The 22,492-nt window shown below is 38.5% G+C and overlaps 1 protein-coding gene across 1 annotated transcript in view; it reads right to left on the bottom strand.

Annotated features, from left to right (window-relative positions):
• The window catches only part of pvalb6 (parvalbumin 6), a 42,374-nt gene extending 20,082 nt beyond the window's left edge, over positions 1–22,292 (bottom strand). Inside the window, exon 1 of the mRNA XM_052133184.1 lies at positions 22,038–22,292. The gene's annotated coding sequence lies outside the window, so the exon portion shown is untranslated. The remainder of the gene's footprint in view (positions 1–22,037) is intronic.
• Positions 22,293–22,492: the final 200 nt, after the last annotated feature.

Raw genomic sequence — 22,492 nt, 5'->3', positions numbered from 1 at the left:
GGTTGGTGTTGGCTTAGTTGTTTGCACACATGCTTAGGACAAATTGAGTTGTGGAGCTGATATGGGTAGTGATTGTTTGAATCTGGCTTTCAACATTTACCAATTACATTAAAGACATATGAAAAGTACAAAAAGAGAGTGGAGAGTCTGAGAGAGCAGCCTGGAATTACACGTTTCACCTGCCGTTTAGACTAAATGTAAATTGTATTCAATGTTGTGCACAGGATCGTTAACTCGAGCTGTTGTAGTGCTCAGAGAACCGCATTGCGGTTGGGAGTCCAATTCAAGGTGAGAGATCCCATGGGCCAGGAATGTCAGACTGGTATTACTGTCAATTACATTGGCTATGGGGCACAGAACACACTGAGAACTATGTGTTTACGTGTGTGGGAAGTCCTGCGGTTAAGACTGTTTAAACGCCGAAGAATTTCTCTGTCGTTAATGATGTATAATTACCTAAACCACACTGGACTCGAGAGAAGGAGTCTTTTGATTTTGAAACACTCCAGTGCTTGTCCTCTGTCTCTCTCTCTCTCTCTCTCTCTCTCTCTCTCTCTCTCTCTATCATTCACTTAATTGAATCAATTTAAGAGACTTTAAAGTCAAAAAGTGCTTTTCTTTGTCTACCTCACTCTCTTTCTCTTTACACCCTGTAATATACAGTGGCCCAAATATATTATCTAAAAATATTTTGGCACTTAATATACATTCAAAAAAATATATGAATGCCATTGAATTGCACAACAAAATGTAAAAAAAGATAGCACAAATACCCATAAGCACAAAAAAGGTTTGCAAGATTTAAAATGATAAAACACTGTATTACTCAGCTTGGTCAATTGTGGCATTCTGTGGTCAAATATTTGTTTAACTGCTCGATGATGATTTAAAGTAATATATACGTATGCAGTAGATAATCTGTAATTTATCATGTTTACATTCTGCATTTATGGCGCTAATGTGCTAACATGCTTTACGTGGCCATAAAATGCACTGGTTACCCTCTGTTATTGTATTTTATGATGACGCTGATACTACTGCAAAGGTGGGTGTATAAAAGAGTGTTAATGGGTGGAATACAGACAAAAGATATAATATAAGAATAAGGCACATCTCAATTTGGGCAGATGTGAATGGCTTTCAGCTGCAAACAGCACATGAGTGAAGCAGCATTTCAAACTACGAGTAAATAGGCACTTTATTTGATACCTTTTGAAGAATTCATAAAAAAATACTTTTAAAATAAAATAAAAATCTAATTCTTGGAAAAAGTCTTTATGCAAATGATCGTACAGATGTATGTAAGTTTGCACCAGCTTGCTAATAACGCTACACGCCGGTGTGTTGTCTGAACTTTGAATGAATGGTGCTGTCAGCCTCAAAGTAGGTGGAGCTCCAGGTCACATCTACATGACGTTGACCAATGGCAGTAAGACGGTGTTTAGCAGCCGGTATGAAGTTTACTGAAAGTTCGTACTGGCGAACTGTTACGAACCAAAATACCGAACTCAAAAACACCTTCGTTTTAGCCAGATTGTGTTCTAAATTCCGTCACACCTATTCGTTGAAGTATGCCGGAGACATAATGCAGTCACATTGAAATTATTTTTGTTTGTTTGTTTGCTTTTTTTAAGTGTCCAAATACTTTTTGAGGCCACTGTAGCTAATGTAACATCATTTGATAGATTTCATCCAGAAATTCTACTGTATTGAGTATTGGATTTACATTAGGGACAAATTCATTGATCCGTGCCACCGCGTTATAAAATGCTTAGGTTTATCTGCTCAAGAATAGAAAGCACTGCTTGTTTCAGGTGTATTCATGTCCAGGCGGTGTTCTGTCCTTATCAGACAGATTGTGGATATTTTACAGTACTCTAAGAGCCTTCGGCTTTACCAGGACAGACAATCTCAAAACACATTTGAGTCCTGGTCAGTTGGGTGGAAACTGGTATGTGTATGCAAAAAACCAACCTGACCAACTGGTGTTAACATTTTTTATTTATGTAAGTTTTGTACTAAAATATATCACTTAATTCACATTTTGTAAGTTGTTCAAGGCTCTTAACACAAACTTTGTTTGATTGCAAGCATCTGTAAAGCTTAACACTAAAAACCAGTCTGCGAAGTTCTGAGTTAGTAGTGATGTTCATTCTGTCTTGTAGAGCACATGTTTGCAATAAGGAGGGATTTTCATCAATTATGAATGGAGAGAGAAGAGGGGCTATAGAGCAAAAAACAAGATTATCTTGCTATAAAAGAAGGATACACCTAAATCCAGAGACAAAATACATGCCTGTAACATGCACATGTTGTTCCACCAGTAGCTAGTGTGTGGTGGGTGTACTGGCGCACTATGGCTGCTATCGCATCGTCCAGGTGGATGCTGCACAGTGATGGTGGATGAGGAGATTTCCCCTATTATGTAAAGCACTTTGAGTGCTTAAAAGCACGATATAAATGTAAGGAATTATTATTATACAACTTGTGTGCTACATGTGCAGTCTTCTGAAAGCATACTATAGCATATATTAGACGGCATCTGGATACACTGTTTTTGTACAGGATATAAAATCAGAATACATTAAAATCAGACAGAATGAATTTCATTACAATATTGAGTGTTACAGGATTAATGAGCATCCTTGGGGGGAAATGATCTTGAAAGCATCACGAAAATGCTTTTTCTTTGTTAAATATGGACTGGAAATGTATTTTAAGATTAACCATGTATGTGCACCAATACGGTAACTGAAAAGGACTCTGAAGTGAAAAGATGTGAAAGGGATCATTACAGATACAGACAGAGAGAGTCAGAAAGAGACACAGGTGAGAACAAAAAGAGCATTTACACTATCCAAACCAGAGGGATGAATTGGATTCATCTGAAAGAAAGACCTTGATGCTAAAGTCTGCCTTTCATCTTTTATTCACACACCCACGCTTGTACTCATGTTCACATGTGCTAAACAGAAATCAAGAGAAATACACTTGCTAAAAGACCAACACTGTTCTCAGTCACATCCACAGTACACACTGAAAATCACATTTGCACTATTCCATGAGAGAGAGAGAGAGAGAGAGAGAGAGAGAGGCAGGTAAAGTAATGAATATAGGCAGCTTTGCCCACAGGAAAGGAGGGATGGAGAGAAGTTAAGAAAATAGGTGAGAAAAGACCAAGAGTGGATAAAAAAACATAAAAGATAAGAAGGACAGAGTAATAAAAAAAGGCAGTGAGATCTGAAGGAACAGAGAAAAGAAAGAGAACTGGACACATGACGGGTCTAGGGGCGTCACTAGACTCTTTCTAGATTCTGTGGTACCCCAGCAACATTTTACTGAGAAATAATTGTCTGACTAGGTTGATTACCAAATACAGATCAAGGAAACCAACATGATCACATGGGAAATCAACATGTTTCTTTTGAAAGTTAATGTACCCTGAAATCAACCCTAGCCGAATTACTGACAAACGTCATCCCCCATCAGACATTTTTGCATCACTTCCTTGCATGAAGACATTTTTCCCTAGCACTATTGATAGTATGTTGCAAAAACCACCTCTGAGACATCGGTTCTGTTCCAGAGGGAACAAGGAAGTAATTGCGTTCACATAAATAATGATGAACTTGATTTGGAGTTTGGATTTATGCTCTAAAATGACATTCATACTGCTGCAACGGACACTTCCAGTCTAGACAGCATCAATCCAATATCAAATATTGCCCATTAATAAAAAAGTTAATTTCTGACACTGTTTTTAACCCATACTGAAATTATTGCAAAACACTACTCAAGACAATGTAAAAATGCAGCTCCAAAAGTCACCAGAATTTGCACTTTTGTGCTGTTTAAAAAAAAAAAAACATTTAAGAAACAAAATGCCCCTGGATGACTGTTCCTAAAAAAAATTTAAAAAATATTTTGCACTGTTGTCCGCCTCTCATAACTTCTTACTTGTTCCTCCTTCTGTAAGACATACAGTAGATTGATCCAGTGTCATTTAAATTCCTTTAATGCTGCATTTATGTGCCTTCTGAGCTTCAAAGTTTTGGTACCCATTTACTTGCATACTATCAACCAACATAGCTGAGATAGTCTTCTGAAAATCTTTGGGCTCAGCAGAAGAAAAAAAACCACATCTAGGATGGCATGAGGGTGAGTAAATGATCATTGATATCCTTATCTCTGTGTTTGGAAGCGTGTTGTCCATAAGAACAAGCCGCCGCATCTGTCAAATGGCGTGCATGCGCCAACCTTGCACATGCAGAAATGCTCACAATGGCAATAGGCAGGGCAAAACATTTGCACTTAACGCGGATATTTACAAGCATTTATACAGTAGGCACTGATATGTTGCAGCGCTGATATAAAAATGCAAACTTTGAAACTGAGGTCACCTAGTTACAGATTCATGCTGAACATGAATGAGTATCACCAAGACAAAGACAGGCCCACATTGTCACAATCTGTAAAACTTAAATTTCTTAATTTCTTAAATTGGAGCTGTAATTTTAATCTGGAAATATATCCTTGTCTTGGTGTAAAATGAAGGCATTGTGTGGAGTGAAGAAATGTTTGTTTTGCACGCTTGTAGCATGTTACAAGCCACCTCCGGAAAGGATGTGTATTGTTGTGTATTTATCCACCCTCATGCCATCCCAGATGTGTATGACTTACTTTCTTCTGCAGAACACAAACTAAGATTTTTAGAAAAATATCTCAGCTCTGTATGTCAATACTGAGCAAAAGATCAACAGTCTTTTTTTTAACTCTAAATCTACACTTTCACTTTTACATCTGAAAGTCAAATGTGGTGCCTGATTAATTTCAATTGTGAAAGTTAAAGTGGAAATTTGGAGTAAAAAAAGGACTTGCATTTTGTTCCGTTTCTCCTCCACACCTTTTATATTGCTTCTGAATACATGGATTTAACCACTGGAGTCATATAGATAGTTGATATTCTTCTATCCCATTGGTGGCTCAGTGGTTAGGACTCTGAGTTACTGACCGAAAGGTCAGGGGTTCAAGCCCCAAAACTGCCAAGATACCACTGTTGGGCCCATGAGCAAGGCCCTTGACCCTATCTGCTCCAGTGGCGCTGTTTCATGACTGACCCTGTGCTCTGACACCAGCTTAGTTGGGATATGTAAAAACGACTGCATTTCATTGGCTCTGTACCTGTACTCTAATGACAATAAAGTTGAATCTTAGTCTTAATGTTCTGAACATTTACATTTAAAAAAAATGTTTAATGATTTATTTTGCATGCCATTCTAAACAGACAGATTTATCAAATAATGTGACTTAAGTTCAGGATCCTGTTAATTTGATTAATATTAAGTCATGGTGACAAACATGGCACACAAACAGCACTGTTTTCTAAAAATGACCCGAATATACAGTAAATACCAATCCTAATATAGAAAAGCGTCCCACATATGCTGCTGATAATCACATATAAAATAATCAAGTACATAAACAAGCTAATTCCCTAATTAAAGGACATTCTTAAAAATAAATATTTTAATCTTAATGTGTTTAACACCTGCTGTGGCTGCCGGAACATGAGCCCATCCCATTTGTGAAGCTGTAATATCAGTACAAAGATTATGTATGATTAAACGGTGGATAAGCTTCTCTTTTTAGTTTCAGGCGTGACACCCGTGCAGATGTTTAATGGAGATTTGATTGAAGAAGCTCTCTGAAAACAGGCTCTTGTTGTTGGCCGCTGGTTTGCGACAAATGTGAAACCAGATTCTGGGTTGACTGTCAAAGTCATTACTGGAACCTTGAGATACATTTATGCTTTAACATTGTGTGTGTGTCCACTTCCTTGTGTGCATCTATGGACTTCCTCACTGTATGAATTATGGGTATTTCACAGAGAACAGGAGTCACTGATGAGGCTATTTATTTATCTGTATTGGCAAAGTCGCTTGACCCTCATGATTACTGCAATAACAGTAAATAATTGGCAATTAAGTAATCCTCTAGGGCATGGAAGCCTTTAGTGAGGCTTTTTGCTCATTAAGAGAGGAATGTTATGTTTCTGTTCGTACTTGAGATCAATACGTGTACATAAACATACACAAACCCACAAACCAAGATGATTCGTTTCAACAAACAACGAGCATCACAACAAAATATTTAACTCCTTATCCTAATCAAATTTAGAAAGTTGCGGAAGTTCAGAATGTCGTCTATTTTGTCTAATTGTCTATTTTTCACTGGGGAGAACATTTTAAGTTTTAAACTATGTTTTCATACTACCCTTTAACCTCAAAAGATGAAGGAAAATATCATTCTACATAATCTGACCCCTATCAATCATACAGTTCTTGAAGAAACATTTGAGGTTGGCTTGATGAGCTGCAGGAGAGAATCTGATTTCATCAGACATGTCGCCATTCTAGAGTTTGAGAAACAAGTTAGTATTATGTTACAGTTTTTCTCAAATGCTAAAACACAAAAGCCAATCCTCTAAACCAAATGACCAGTTGTCTAAACACATTTACTAAATCTAGCCATCATTTTCCAATATCATAAACACATTTTACATGAAAACACAATTCACAAAACACAATCCTCCGTTCTCATAAATCTTAACACATTTTTCCTTGCTAAAACACAAGTTGCAAAAGAACTCTGCTCATATTCTCAAATGAAAGCTCATGTGATGCAAAATGCTTGCCACAGTCAGCAATATTTGAACGCAATGAACACACCTGGCGTCATTCATTACACACAACGACTCAAAATTGAAGACACTTGTTGCTAATGCTGTGACCACATGTATAAAAGCAAGTTCAGAGTGCACAGTTTGCTGAAGATTCCAAACAAACACAATGGATGAAGGCAGAGTCAGGGGAAGAGGAATTTGAGTCAGAGGAGGGAGAAGAGCTGGCCATGGAAGAAGAGGAGCAGGCCAACGAGGGAGAGGAGGAGGCCAACAAGGGAGAGGAGGAGGCCAACAAGGGAGAGGAGAATGTGGAGATGGTGCGAGCACGACAACCTCGCACCATGATTACGGACGAGATGCGAGCAACAGTCACTGACCATGTCATTGTCCATGGCATGACAATGGCTGAAGCAGGACTAAGAGTCCGTCCAAACCTGAGTAGGTTCACCGTGGCCACCATTATCAGGGCATTCAGACAACACAACAGGTATTGTACTCTATTGCTTTCTTTGTCACAATACAATTTTACAAGCCTGTGAAAGTAGGCTATTGGTTTCAAATCAGTTGTTACTGTATTGTAAAACATGTCAATTGACAACACATGTTTCTTTCTTTAGAGTTGAAAGAATGCCACATAGAGGTGGGAGGGTTGCCATATTTACAGCGGCACAAGAAACCCTCATTGTGGATATGGTTCGTGAGAACAACCTCATCAGACTCCGGAGATCAGAGACAAAGTCATTGCCGATAGTGTCAACTTTGAGAGCATTGATGATGTCAGCTTGGCCACAATAGACCAGTTCTCCGGTGCCAAAAGATGCGGATGAAACAGGTCTATAGGGTTCCCTTTGAGCACAACTCTGCGCGACACAAAGACCTACGTTACGAGTATGTGCAAGTAAGTATACATCCATGTTCACAGTACAGTTAGTGGACATACTGTGTTGCTCAGTGGCCTACATTACTTCTGGATAATACTGTGCTACCTGATTGACTGTTGTTCTGAACACCTGTGCACTTTCACATTTTCACAGAGGATATTACAGTTGGACGCGATGGCCAGACCTCATGAGTACCTCTTCCTGGATGAGGCTGGCTTCAACCTGCAGAAACGAAGGCAAAGAGGCCGTAACATCATTGGCCAAAGAGCCATCACTGAGGTTCCTGGTCAACGGGGGGGTAATATTACTCTTTGTACGGCCATAGGTTTGGAGGGGCTTGTCCACCGGCATGCTGTCCTTGGGTCTTACAACACCCAACGTCTCCTCACCTTCCTAGAGGAGCTAAAAGACATCCTCCTGGACCGCCAACAATGCCGTCCTGGGCCCGCACATCACATTTATGTGATATTTGGGACAATGTATGCTTCCACAGAACAAACCAAATCAGAGAGTGGTTCACAACCAACAGTAACCACTTTTTAAACGTCTGTCTGCCACCCTACTCCCCTTTCCTGAACCCTATAGAGGAGTTCTTCTCATCGTAGAGTTGGAAGGTTTATGACAGACAACCATACACTAGAGAGAACCTCCTAAGGGCAATGGAGCTGGCCTGTGTTGACATCCCAGTGGAGGCCTTCCAAGGATGGTTCTTTCCAAGAACCTTCTCACAAATTGAGCATTGTGTTTTCAATTGTTTTTCTGTAGTGTAATGATGTTTACATTTTTGAAAGCTTCGAGCTGCTCTTTTGGTGTGAAAGATTGAGTTTTGAAGTGAGAAGGTGTGGTTGTGTTTATGTAGCTTTAGAAAAGGGTGTTGTGTTTACACATTGGGGAACATGGAGGAAACGTTTGTGAAATGTGTTTTAGCATTTCAGAAAAACTGTAAAACCAATTCTACAGCCTGCTAACAGATCAACTTCACTGCCTGGGTCCATAGAAACATGTCTTTAGCTCTGCAGTCTCTTCATCTCTCCATCAAGCCACTTACACTCTGCAAACTCCAGATTATAATGTTTTTGAGGGTTTTTCGGGTGGTTGTGGCTCAGGTGGTAGAGCGGATCAGCTGCTAATCGCAGGATTGATGGTTCGAATCCCGGCCCACATGTCTCCACATGCCGAAGTGTCCTTGGGCAAGACACTGAACCCCAAGTTGCTCCCAATGGCAGGCTAGTGCCTTGCATGGCAGCTCTGCCATCATTGGTGTGTGTGAATGGGTGATTGGGACACAGTGTAAAGCACTTTGGTAACCTCTAAGATTAAAAAAAGTGCTATATAAGTGCAGACCATTTGCTAGCCATTAATGTACGCCGCAAAATCACAGTTAACTCACTAAGCTACATTAGTGTTTAGTGCCACATTATAATAATATATATAAAGTTGTAATGTTTTGAGAATAATCTCATAATAGGCCTATAAGAGAACAGTCATAAAGCTTTGAGAAAGTTGGAACAAGATATTAAAGCAGTAATATTTGAGAATAAAGTAAAAAATTCAGCGACTCAAGTTGTAGCATTATTAGATTAAAGTAGTAATATTATGGAAATAAAGTAAAAATTACCAAATAAAAAATTTAACATTATGAGATTAAAGTATCAAAATCAAAACTACAAATATGTTTCAGGATTATGAGATTAAAGTCGTAACATTATGAGATTAAAGTCGTAACATTATGAGATAGACGCAGTAATATTTTGAGGATGAAATCAAAATAACGTGAATTAAGTCCTTGCATTATTAGATTAACACAGAAAATAAAGTCGTATGACGAAGTTAAGGTTGTAGCACTGTGAGGACAAGTAGCAATATTTTGGAAATTAAATACAAATTATGAGAATACAGTTGTAAACATTATAAATTAAAGTAGTAATATTTTAGGAATAAAGTCATAATTATGAGATTAAAGTAATAATATTTAGGGAATGAATTCAAAATTATGGGAGAAAAAGTTCTTGCATTAAACGATAAAGGTTGTTCCATTACACGATAAAGACTATTTTATAGGCACTAAACATATTACTTCTTTTTCTACTTTATACAGTAAAAACACACATTTCAATGAAGTTTTGCAGCTCATAGGAGGCAGGCTAATTACATAAGCATTTCAGTTGACAGGAAAATTTGGTCTGGCCAAGTGTGAAGTAAGTAGTCATTTAGTAGACTTACAAAGTGACTTACAGTACAACAAACTTATCACAGGGACAGTCGACCTGACGCAGCCTGAAGTTTAGTCACTTGTAGCCAATCATTTGACTAATTGCATACAGTGTGGTCCACTTTTCAGCTTATTCTGGCCAAGAACTGACCACTTAAAAATGAATTGATGGTCTATCCAGTTCAGCCTGTGGATATCTTGTTTACTTGGTAATAAGTGCCTCAAACAAAACTCTGAATATCTTTCAAAGTTTTGATGCTACTTTAGCAAATCCAGTGATTTACAGTATTTCTTCCTCAAAAGTGTTAATTGTAACAACTCATTACCTTGTAAACACAAGGCAGACTGATACTAATGTGAGATGCTGAATCATAAACAGAACCCATTCCCCCTGACAAAACTGGACCACTATACCATAACAAACCTGGACTAGCTCTAAGGGGAAGGTGACATTCAACTGGCCCACTTCAGAACCAGATGTGTTTGTCTGGACCATTTTTCTGATGCTCGGCTAATTCATTCCTCTTTCTCCAATCTTAAACTGCATTCATTCATTCTTCCATTCTCATTCATTCACTCATTCTTTTCTTCCTCTATCACCTTTTATTACTCTATAACCAAGCTGGCAGCTCTTTCTCTAGCTCTCTCTTTTCTTTCTATTCACATTCTTGTCATGTCCACAGCTTAGTGCATGAAAAAGAGGACCAAAATGAAATCAGTATTCTACTCATATCTGCTGCAATGTGCGTGTAAGACTGTGCGTGTATAAGTGTGTGTGTGTGTGTGTGTGTGTGTGTGTGTCTGTGTGTGCACGCGCTAGAGGGGGTTGTTGTTCACGTTTAAGGATCCTTGAAAACAGAATTAGTTGAAGGGTCTCTGCAGTCAGCAAATCTTCAGTGAATGACGAACAAATCTACACATACACAGACATTCAACAACAAGCAGTAGCACCAACTACATGGAAAAATGAGTTAATAAAATGTGGACATACATTTTATTGAATCTTGTTTCCATACAATGAAAGTGAATGGTGATTGAGGCAAACCTTCAGCCAAACATATTCGAAATGCCTCCAAGCAGCTACACCGCTCCTACATTATCACTATGAATGGCGAGTGAAATGTACAAAACTATTGTCGGAGATTCTGTTTAAATAACTGGATTCCATTTCACATTGTTTGACTGAGAAGTCAGAATCACTATGACATTCGAGCCAGTTTTACTCTTGTAAATCTGTACAAAAGAGCAATATTAAGTCAAAAACTATTTTAATACAAAGAAAAACTAGAAAAACCTGTAATCCCTATAAAAATGTTCATGCCTTTTCCATGACATTTGAGATTTTATTCATTTCCATCACTATTCCAGGCCTGGAAAAGACAATAAAAGAAAAATGTAATTCCCAGACATTTCCATGTTTTCTATGATCATGGTAATGCTGTAATTTGTTAAATTGATTGTGACTTTTTGATTTCTTGTAATGCTGTTAGGTGTCCTTTAGTGCTGTGAAAGACGCCAATGACTACAATGTATGAATATTAATATTTACAGTACAAATGTGGTTACAGGTAAATGTGATTGGCTCTTTTAAATCTAAGGTGGGACTTCTATTCCTATAGAAAATTGTGATACCTTTATCAAACAAGCAATGGCTCTTTTAAGTGTAAGGTGGGACTACAGCCGGCATATTTAACATTAGTATTTCTCCCATTCATAAGTACACGAGTGGGCCATTTCATCCCCGCGCAATGTCTCTGTTTTAAACATGGTGAACTGTGCTACACGAAGCAAAGAGTCATATAATCTTGCAGCTGGAAGCATAATAAAAAATTTACAAAATCTGTAATAAATGAGCTAATGAGTGATTTGTAGAATTTTTTTTAAATGACCAGCGCTCCGAATCGGTAGAGAGACAGAGAGAGACAGAGAGAGTGGTCCCGTATCAGGATCAAGGGCAGTAGTAAACTACTGTGTTTCATTTTCTTACAGCAGTTCAGATACTGTGACTGACCAGCATGAGCCCTAGGCAAAAACAGTGCGCTAAGTGCATCGTAAAGAACTGCAGAAGGAAAAGGGGGGAGGGGGTGGGGAAGTAGTAGTAATGCATTCTCTTATAGGGGGGAAGGCTCAATGAAAGTATTAAGCTACACACACATACAGTAGTAATACTGTAATAATGGCCTCTTTATGTAATTGTTCAGAGTCCTCTGGGTATTAAAGCACTGTTTAACCTAATTAAGTCACTTCATTCCACACAATGACCACTGTTTCTCCTGGGCTATCCCAGAGTTCTCCGTCTTAGAGCCAACAGCACCAGTGTTACTGAACATGTTTGGGGGTCTTGTCAGTTTTGGGAAGGGCAAAATGACCTTCAGAATTGCAATGCACTCATGATTGGTGAGTTTAGATAGGGCTTACACAAATGAGGAGAAATACGATTGGTTCTTAGATTCCAAATGTGGATCTGAAAGTATTGTGGTCTTTTAGCCACATCATGCATTTAAGACTAATCTCACAGTGTATTCTGAAACAGTCAGGAAGCAGGATGTAATTTTAAACCTATGGGCATGCGTGAGCTATAGTTACCGGGTAAAATGCCCTTGAAGGGTGCCAAAGTGTGTTGCAAAGAAATTATTTTATTGACACTACCTCCAAACCCAACCCAAAACCTAACCTGTCAGTGGAGTAAAAATGCAATTTTAGTTGGAAAATGAAACCTGATGATGCAAAATGTATGACGAGAATTGGCGCTTTAGCAACTCTTCATAATGGGTGTTCCCGATGTCAGGGAATTGGAATATTTGGAAGCAACGAGCCAAATTCTCCCTGTGATAATGTTAGAAAATTTTAAGTACTTTTAAATGGACATGCATGTAAATAATGCTCAAAGCTTGTAAAGAAAAATAACCTTTATCATCACCTTGACCAAGAGCTTCAATCCATAACCACTGATCATATAATGAATCTCAGGGAAACACATGTCCTGTCCAACCAAATGGGTGGTGGTACCGGACATGGTACTCTATCCAGGAATCTGTGTAGTCAAATGGCATTGCAACTGACAATGTTCCTAGATAGCCTGCCCCCCAAATAAACATGTGCATCATGGTTTTTCTTTCTTATGGTCTAAACATTGTCATTGGATGCTGGATTTGTCCAGCCGTGCTGAGGTAAATTTTATGAGTTACATTAAAAGCCATCGGCAGGGGGTACGTGATCATGGGTGCAAACTCTTAAAGAGCTTCTCCAACATTGGACCAAATGGTTCTCTTTTTGGAACCACACCATCCCGTACTGATACAGGCTAATTGGTACGGTTTCTTTTTCCACTGTGGTAAATGGTCTGCACTTATTTAGTGCCTTTTTAACCTTAGAGGTATTTAAATCGCTTTACACTGCGTCTCATTCACCCATTCACACACATTCATACACTCCAATGAGAGCAGAGCTGCCATGCAAGGCACTAGCCTGCCATTGGGAGCAACTTGGGGTTCAGTGTCTTGCCCAAGGACACTTCGGCATGTGGAGTCATGGGGGCTGGGAATCGAACTACCAACCCTGCAATTAGTGGACAACCCACTCTAACACCTGAGCCACAGCCACCCCTGTGGTGCTGTGAATTCATGAGTAGAATGGACTGACTGGGCAAGTGACCAATTGTGAGTCACCACATATTTAAAGTCATTCCACCAGAACGGTTCTCTGTCCTGAGTATGGCTAGCTAACCGTGCTAAGATTTCAAGGTCGGGAACGGTTTGTTAATGTACCGTATTGAACCATGCTCAAGTGGAAATGCTACTTGAACTGTTACTCACCCTGTTCAGAGTCAGAACCATTCTGCCCAATGATGGAAAATAACTTTTATTTAGGGGCAACACACTTTAATAATTACACTGCCCTGTCTCGGTGTTCCACATTCTGCTATAGGTACTCAGTGAACTTAATTCAACTAAGAGACAATTATATTTGTCCCAAACTGCATATGAATCATTACATTGGTTCCCTGAGAGTTAGGGTCAGGCTTCTGGAGAAGAAGGCTAATTATATCTCAGAGAATAAATCAAAACTAATCTTGATTCAGTAGGGGAACAACCACATTCAGTCCATACTGACTTTGAGACAGCGTCCTTGACCTCTGGACCTCCTATCAGCCGGATGGGACCAGATAAATATTCTATTGGCCCTCAGGGTGAAGGCCTGAAATCCCATTGGCTCTCAGATTGAATGAGTTCATACTGTGTTTCAGGGTGCTATTATGACTTCAATTATTTGACCCTTTGGGTGGAATTGTACCTTGAGGTCATGTGGATTTCTGTGATGACAAAGCACAAATACTGTAACATAAAGCCACTATTAAGTGAAAATAAAAGGAACACACTTTTCCTCTTCTTTTCTGCTGACTGAATGAACAACTGACCTCTGTAAAAGAGACAGAACAAGAATGAGATCCTGAGAGCTCCCCTGAGTGCTGCCTTTATATATACTGTCTCTCATTCATATATCCAGAGCTCAGCTGCTTTTAAAACTATACATGCAGATTTAGAGTACATCACAGCATGTATTTGAGGAAAGAATAGCCAGAAGGCTAAAGAAAGAAAGTAGAGTGTAACAGGATAAGATTGAGTGAGTCTGTTTTAGACCGTTCTCCCGCTGGAACTCCGCCATTGTGGTGACCTCATTTAGGAGGTCAGGGATTGGTTAATTAAAGGTTTGACTCCTGGTGTGACACAGTGACATCAATGTCAGATTAAAGTTAGACTTTTCCCCTGTCAGCCACAAGCCCAGAAAATCACCTTAAATGCTATGAAGAGCTTAGAATAGATCCCTCACTCTCACTTAACTTACTCAGACACACCTGTAGGAAAGAAAAATGTCAATTAGCTCTTTTATATTGCAGTTATTACTCTTAAACAGGAATGAGATTAAATAGAGACTTTTGCTTAAGACTCATTTTTTTTCAAATTTTTTTCCTCATATTTCTATAACACTACAGTAACTTTGCCAAGATACCAAAGCTTTCAATCAAAAGTCAAAGATTTCAATATGAACTCAAACATTTCTCATCACATTGCAATCAGAGCCATGCAATCATTACATAGCTCTTCAATGTTAATGTAAATGAACATCCCTGATAGCACACGTACATTATCCATACGTCTATTTAATGTGTGTGTTTACATCTGAAAGACTTTTTGTTGTTGTTGTTGTTTGCTCATCTTCAATACATCTAAGACGTATGCAATTAAGAATGTCTCGGCTGCCAGTAAGACATTCAGCATATGTCTTTGATGTGTTAATTTAGGTTGATGGTAAATCTGATCTTTTTAAGATGTTTAGCAGATGTTAAATAGATGCTGATGCTTTCTAGATGAAAATAACTCTTTTTATTTTTTTTAAGAGTTTTTATAAACATCAAGATTTTTGGTGACATTTATTTGAATCTACAAGGGTAAGTGTACATCGCTAATTTAAATTTACTGGCCAAAAAGGCTTCGCTTAGTTCGCCTGCAAATGATGACGAAATGCATTGACTTTTTTGTTCAACCGAGGTGTTCGTTTGGTTTATTCTAAAATTCTTGACCTATGAGAACAAGGCTGGTCAAAAAGCATTAATGACTGGTTAAAACTAATCAAGGTTGTGGTTTGGACGTTACTTTTTTTATTTACAATCATGTGTGCCAACTTAGGAGTTGTTACCTAGGTTACTGTCTTTAAAATGGATAACTTTGAAGCCCATCTCTCAGAGATTGTGCAGAAGTGCCCTTTTTTTATATGATACAAACTCCACAAAGACAGCTTGGCTATAATAAATGAATAAAGAGAGATTGGAGTTTTTATGAAATCAGATCAAATAACTTGTAACCACAAGTGGAAGGGCCCCATGATAAGTTTAATAAAGCAAAGGAGCTATACAGTGTTAAAAGCGATGGTTCATGGAGAGAAAAGCCTGCATTACTGGCATTACTGGCATTACTGGCATTACTTCCGTGGCTGGAACAGTACATCCGTCACCCTCAACAAACTCATTTTAAATGGCTTCTTTCACCTAGGGTGCTTTAATTCATCCAGGAGAAAAGAATTATGCTTCTTCCATAGTATACAGCCTGTTCCATAGACATAGCATAACTCATCACCATTTCTTTTTGTCTTCATTAGTTTATTTGAAATGGTCCTACGGTGTTTTAAAAGCACAATGCTTTTTTAATAAGAGATTCAGATGGAGTTTGGAAAGTCACACTGTCAGTATCTCAATTTTTTATTTTTCTCCCCTTTTCTCCCCAATTTGGAATGCCCAATTCCCAATGCGTTAGGTCCATGTGGTGTCATAGTGGCTTGCCTCAATCTGAGGGGGCGGAGGAGGAATCTCAGTTGCCTCCGCATCTGAGACTGTCAATCTGCACATCTTATCACGTTGGTTGTTGAGCGGCATCTATGCACAATTCACCACGCGCCCCACCGAGAGTGAGAGCCACATTATAGCGACCATGAGGAGGTCATGCGACTCTACACTCCCTAGCAACTGGGCCAATTTGGATGCTTAGGAGACCTGGCTGAGTCACTCAACACGGATTTGAACTCACGACTCCAGGGGTGGTAATCAACATCTTTACTCGCTGTGCTAACCAGGCCCCCCCCCAGTATCTCAACTTCTTAAACATATTTAATGACAAGATATTTAATGAACTACCCATACACAAACTATTAAGTGTATAAGGATCAAAGCCTAAGAAAACAGGGCAAATAAAAAAAAAAATATGAAAAAACAGCAACATACATTTGTCTTCACTCTGCATTCTCGCTGAACATTTACACAGTGCAACAGCAAATAAAATCCCCTATTAAAATACATCCGCACTCAAAGAGTCCTATTTAGCAGATTTGCAATGATAATAGCAAGGCAGTTGATGTGTGTGTGTCCATTAGGATGTGGCTTAATTCTGAGTGGATAATTAGCAGGTGTTTTAACACTATGGCTAAAATCCAAATTAGGTAAACACACACACACACACACACACACACACAAACTTGTTTTATATCATTGTGGGGACACTCCATAGACTTCCATGCGTTTGATGGATTTTATACAGATCTAACGCTAATTTATATCTCCTAACCCTAACCCTACCCCTAAACCTAACCCTCACAGAAACCTTTTTGCATTTTTACATAAAAAAAAAAACATAGTTTTTAACTCGGTATGTTTAATAAGCCATTTCCCATTGCCATTTATCAAGTAAATATAGCACACACACACACACACACACACACGGACACACACACACACGCACACGCACACACACACACATATATTAAACACACCCAACACCCACACATTGTCCCTGACAAGGACACAAACAAGAGAGGTGTATTTGTTCCTTTATAATGGTGACAGATCTACCACAAACACACACAGTAGTCACATTAAAACATACAACACAGCTAGAGAAGAGCTACACCCTGTGAGGTGCGATTAGAACCTTATAGAACTGATAAAGACTATTACAGACAGCACTAGATTGAAGTAAAATCCATCTTTATGTATTGCAGTGATCCTGCGCTCTCTGTGTTAGCGTTCACTTTCTCTGCTGAAGTACTGAGAGAGTAGGCAGTTATTGGGCCGTTTGACCTTGAATGATTATGTGATCAGGCGTGAACGGTTAAAGGGAATTTAAAGCCAGAATATGAGGGAAATGTGGCCACTCTGACAGATGAAATATTGAGTGATGGCACATGCTTGGTGAATGTGTGTGGAATCTGAAAGCAGATTGTGATGGTTCTGTGTAGGTGCGTTCAGCTGTTCATACCTGCGTTCGTGGTCTGGTGGTATATTGAATGATCATAATATATTTGCTATGATTTTGTTGCTGATGAAAAATCAAGCAATGTTCTTACAACTGTGATGACTTTAATGCTTTTTATTGTTTAATTAATTTCCTTAAGAGTATTGCACTCATACCTTGTTTTGCAAATTGTGAGTGTTAGATCGTTAAAACACTGATTTGATAATAGCGGTTCAGATTTAAAGTGGCCGTAGAGTTGATAATACACTGATAACTTCCAAAAATTAGCTGATTCAAAACAATGCAATAATACGTGTTTCCATTAGACTTGAAATCATCAGGTTATCCTCTGATTTTGATGCCAACAGGCATGCGCACAACACTTGCAAACATTGGAAAAGGTAGAAAAAACACCAGCAAAGATGTTTACATGCAACACAAAATCAGAGTAATGGGCAAAAATGTACATATGCAGATCAGTTTTGGAAACGATAAAGGAATGCGTTTTAAGCGGCTTACATGACCTGACACAATGTCGACTCTTTAAAGGTGCACTCAGTTTTTTCTTCATTAAAAAAGATTTACTCCTAAAGAAATCAACAGTACTTTTGAAACATATGTATAAAATCATGACCACTCATATAAGATGAGGACTATAGTGATATCAGTCACTTTAAAAAAGCAGATTTATTCTACATGGGGCAGGGACTCATGGGGGCTGCCATTTTAGAATCACATGACAGTAGAATACTAGTATTCTCTTAAACTCAGAAACCGTGTTGTTATTGGACACTTTCACTCATTGATAAATCTATCATAAATTAATATTACATTTCTACAATGGCATCTTGATTTTGAATGATGCTGCATTCACTGATAAATATCACTATATCGCACAAACCTATTGCTGTCATAGATCTTAGCGATGCATACATGCATTCACCAACATTAACTTTACTCAATACCATCACCATCCTTTCTATCAAAGTTATTTCTGTTTTAATTAGTATGCAAAAGTAGTCCTGACAAGACATCGGCTGTAATTGCTTTGAACGGTTTACGTGAGACCCTTAATGCTGGGCTGCAATAACGCAGACCTCACAAAGACTTGAATCAATTAATCTATCATTTCAAGACTGTCACAACAGTACAGCTCATTAATTAATCTCCAGAAAGCCTGACTGAGTGATGTGAGTGTATGTGTGTGTGTTGGAGAGTAAGATAGACAGAAAGAGATCAGTGAGAGATAGGCTACCATTGAGTTTTATCTAAAAGCTTCCCACGTACAAGAGAAATTGAAACATACACACGCGCACCTTCCTACACAAACCAACATTGCAGTTTCTATCTGCCAATATTCAATTAGTGCCAGCTGTCCAATCTCGACGACTCACATGTAAAGTCACACACGCACTTAAACAGACACACTGCAAACATTCAATTAACGATATGTCTATCGTTTCGATCAAAACTATGGAATAAATACACACTCCAAAAGACAGCCCTAACCTCCCAAAGCAACATTTTTAAGATATAGCATCAACTAAATGTCACTCAATCTTTAATAAAAGCCCAAAAAGCTGAAGTGGGATTTAAAGGTGCACTCAGTAATTTTTTCCCCATTAAAATAGTTGTAATCCGAAAGAAATTAAGTGTAATTTTGAATCGTATGTATAAAGTCATGACCACTCACATGAGATGGGGACTCTAGTCATATCAGTAACATTATAAAAGCTGTTTTATTCCACATGGGGCGGGGGTGCCCTCATGGGGGCTGCCATATTAGAATCACATGACCAGCAGAATACTACTGGCTTAATCTCAGTTACAGCCTTGTTATAGGACACTTTCACTCTTGGATTTAATTAATCATGTTTTATTTTGAATAGTGAATTTCTACAATGACATATGCAACTGAAGTCTATTGATTTTGAACGATGCTGCATCCACACCACCAGGTGTCACTGTAAGTCCAAGATGACACAAACAAAACGTTACTGAGTGCACCTTTAACATCGATGTTAAAACATCTTGTCTTATCTATGATTCTTCTGATTACTTACTGATTAGTAATTAGTAACTGTAATCGAATTACTTAAATAATAAAGGTGGATCAAAATAATAAAGGTGGATCAAAAAGTAGTGTAACATATTACAATTTTAAATTCTTTTAATTTGTTTTAATATACTGACTTTCATGTAAGATCATTTTAGGTACATCTTCTAAATGATGTGCATTAAGGTAGTTAAAGTACGTTCAATTAAAATACTTCAAAGTACATATTTCTAAACCAATATTATTTATGTATAATACATTTAAAACATGCAAGTTCATGTGTACGTCTGTTTGAGTTTCTGTGACACTTAAAGGGCATGTGACAAAGGTATATATAAATATAGATGTCATTTTGAAAATCTTTGAATATCACTTTGAGTGTCAAATAAAAATATTTCTGTGACGTGTTTAAGAAAGTAGCTAATTAGTAATACGATTACTTTTCACTGAAGAACTCAGTAAAGTAATGTGAGAAGTAATAACTTGGATTACTTTGATTTGGATTTTATTTTTTTTGTTAACTCACTCATCAATCTGGAATGTCCCTCCAGCATAATGGCCCATAATGGCCCTGCATACCTGTTTGGTTGACCAACGGAAGACGGGGGGAACTGTTTGGGAAACCTGTTTGAATAATCATTATTTTTGCAATCCTGTTTAGAGACACTATATCCCACAGAAATCACTCACTTCACATTCAATAATAGAAATCAAGAAAAAAACAGACAAAAATAATGACAAAAAAAGATGGTTTATAAGTAATCATTCGCAGAAGTAATCAGTAAAGTAATCTGAGAAGTAATTAATCATTTGTGGATTACTTGGATTTGGAAAAAAAAGACAAACTGACAAAGAATGACAAAAAAAAATAATTCATAAAATAATTTAGTTTATACTGGTAATCTGTTGTGGACAGTTGATCCATTTAAAAGTGAAGAAAGAGAGAGAGAGAGAGAGAGAGAGAGAGAGAGAGTGAGAGAGTGAGAGAGTGTGTCTGTCTGACTGATTTGGTTCATTAACCTGAGCAGGCAGCCCTTTCACTCACACACATACTTTGTGCGATCATTGCAGAATGTCTGTAATCGCTCTGTTGTGCCATCCTTTAGCTAACACACTAACACCATCCCAGCAGTATCTGTGCTCGCAGCCCCATGAACCCACACAAAGACACACACTGACAGCATGCATCATATGGTGTATGTGAACCCAGAGAAACTCTCCTGCATGAGGACTACAGCAGCACTAATGCAGCCATTCACGCCTTCTTTCTCTGTAAATCTGAGATCCAGATTGTGCAATTAGAACATCTGGACTATCAGAATGTGTTTTACACCACACAATCAACTGTGTGTATGTGTGGGTCAGGTTTTGCTATCTTTGTGAGGACCAAATGTCCCGCAATGACAGTAAAACCAGAAATCACAGCCTCGCAATAGACCCCACAATTGGCTTCATAAATTAAAATCTATTGTGCTATCTGGTTTCAGTGAGAGTTAGATTTGGGGTTAGGGTATACATTAGCTGAATAAAACAACAGAAGTCAATGGAAAGTCCATGTGGGAAAATGTTAACTTGAGAATGAAGGTGTAAAATTTTTTACAGATTGGATGGAAAGAGACTGGATGGAAAGAGACAAAATCAGAGAGGTGACGGAAAGGTAAAATCGATTTACTTAGACAACATTGTTATTGCAGAAATTTAACACGCCAGTGAATCATTGATCTTGGTAAACTGATAGTTGAACCCAGTTGAATGAGCTCTATTTAATATAAACACAATAAAAGATGCACAGCACAGAAATGACACTCCAACATCTGAAAGAGAGAGATAGCAAGGAAGAGAAAGTCTGGATGGATGATAAAGGAAACCGTGTATGCCAAATTGACTTCATCATCATTGTGTTGGGATTTAAATAGCTTTTTAATGAGAGATTCATCCGGTTCATTTTTATTTGTCTGCATAAAAATCCCTGCCAGAGTCCCATTCTCACTAGATGCTGTCTATTACATTTCAATAATGCGTTACAAGCTCTCTATTTCCCTCTATATCACACACACACTGAGTGCGGAGGGCTGGCAGAGCTCAGCTGTGGTTTTTGAATGGGATATTACAAGATGATGTTGCCGTCTTTGCGAGAGACTTGCATCTCCCTCCCTCTCTCTCTCTCTCTCTCTCTCTCTCTCTCTCTCTCTCTCTCTCTCTCTCTAACAGTTTTAATCTTCATCATACTTGAGCATTTCCCTATTTGTCTCTCTCATTTTCATTTTACAAGTCTACAATTCCTTTTTTCACCATTCCTGTCTCACTTCATTCTCTCTTGTTCCTCTTTTCTATCTCCTGAACTGTTCCCACACTCTTGTCTTATTGTCTCTTGACATTTCATAACTCTTTTTCCTGTAGTGGAGCATGCCAGTCTGTGTCTTACCCGCTGTAGAATGAACTGGAGTCCCGGGTTCGGCTGGAGGTTGAGGTCTGCAGAAGAACGAGTCCAGCAACGCACAGACAGACAGCAAACCAAACTGGAGCTTCAGAGAGAAAGAGAGAGAGAGAGAGAGAGAGAGAGAGAGAGAGAGACTGGGAGGGTAAAAGAGAGAGAGAGAGAGAGAGAGAGAGAGAGACAAAGCAGGACAGAGAGACGGAGCACTGACTAGTTGGAGGTGAGATGAAGGGGAGAGAGAAAGTGTGAGAGGAAGATGAAGGAAGAGAGAGAGAGAAAGTGAGGGAGAGAGAGAAGAAGAGAGAAATAGGAGGAGGGAGGGGCTTCACTCGTATAGGAGGGATGGTGTGATGCCTTAAGGATGGAGAGCAGGGAGAATCATTGATAAAAGAATGAATGTACGAATGAACAAATGACTAAAATGAATGATTGCATGAATAAAT

This window comes from Xyrauchen texanus, chromosome 8 (genome assembly GCF_025860055.1).
Source record: "Xyrauchen texanus isolate HMW12.3.18 chromosome 8, RBS_HiC_50CHRs, whole genome shotgun sequence".
In the NCBI taxonomy this organism is placed as follows: Eukaryota; Metazoa; Chordata; class Actinopteri; order Cypriniformes; family Catostomidae; genus Xyrauchen; species Xyrauchen texanus.
Note: the sequence above shows the minus strand (reverse complement) of the source record. Positions and strands in the feature narration are given on the sequence as shown.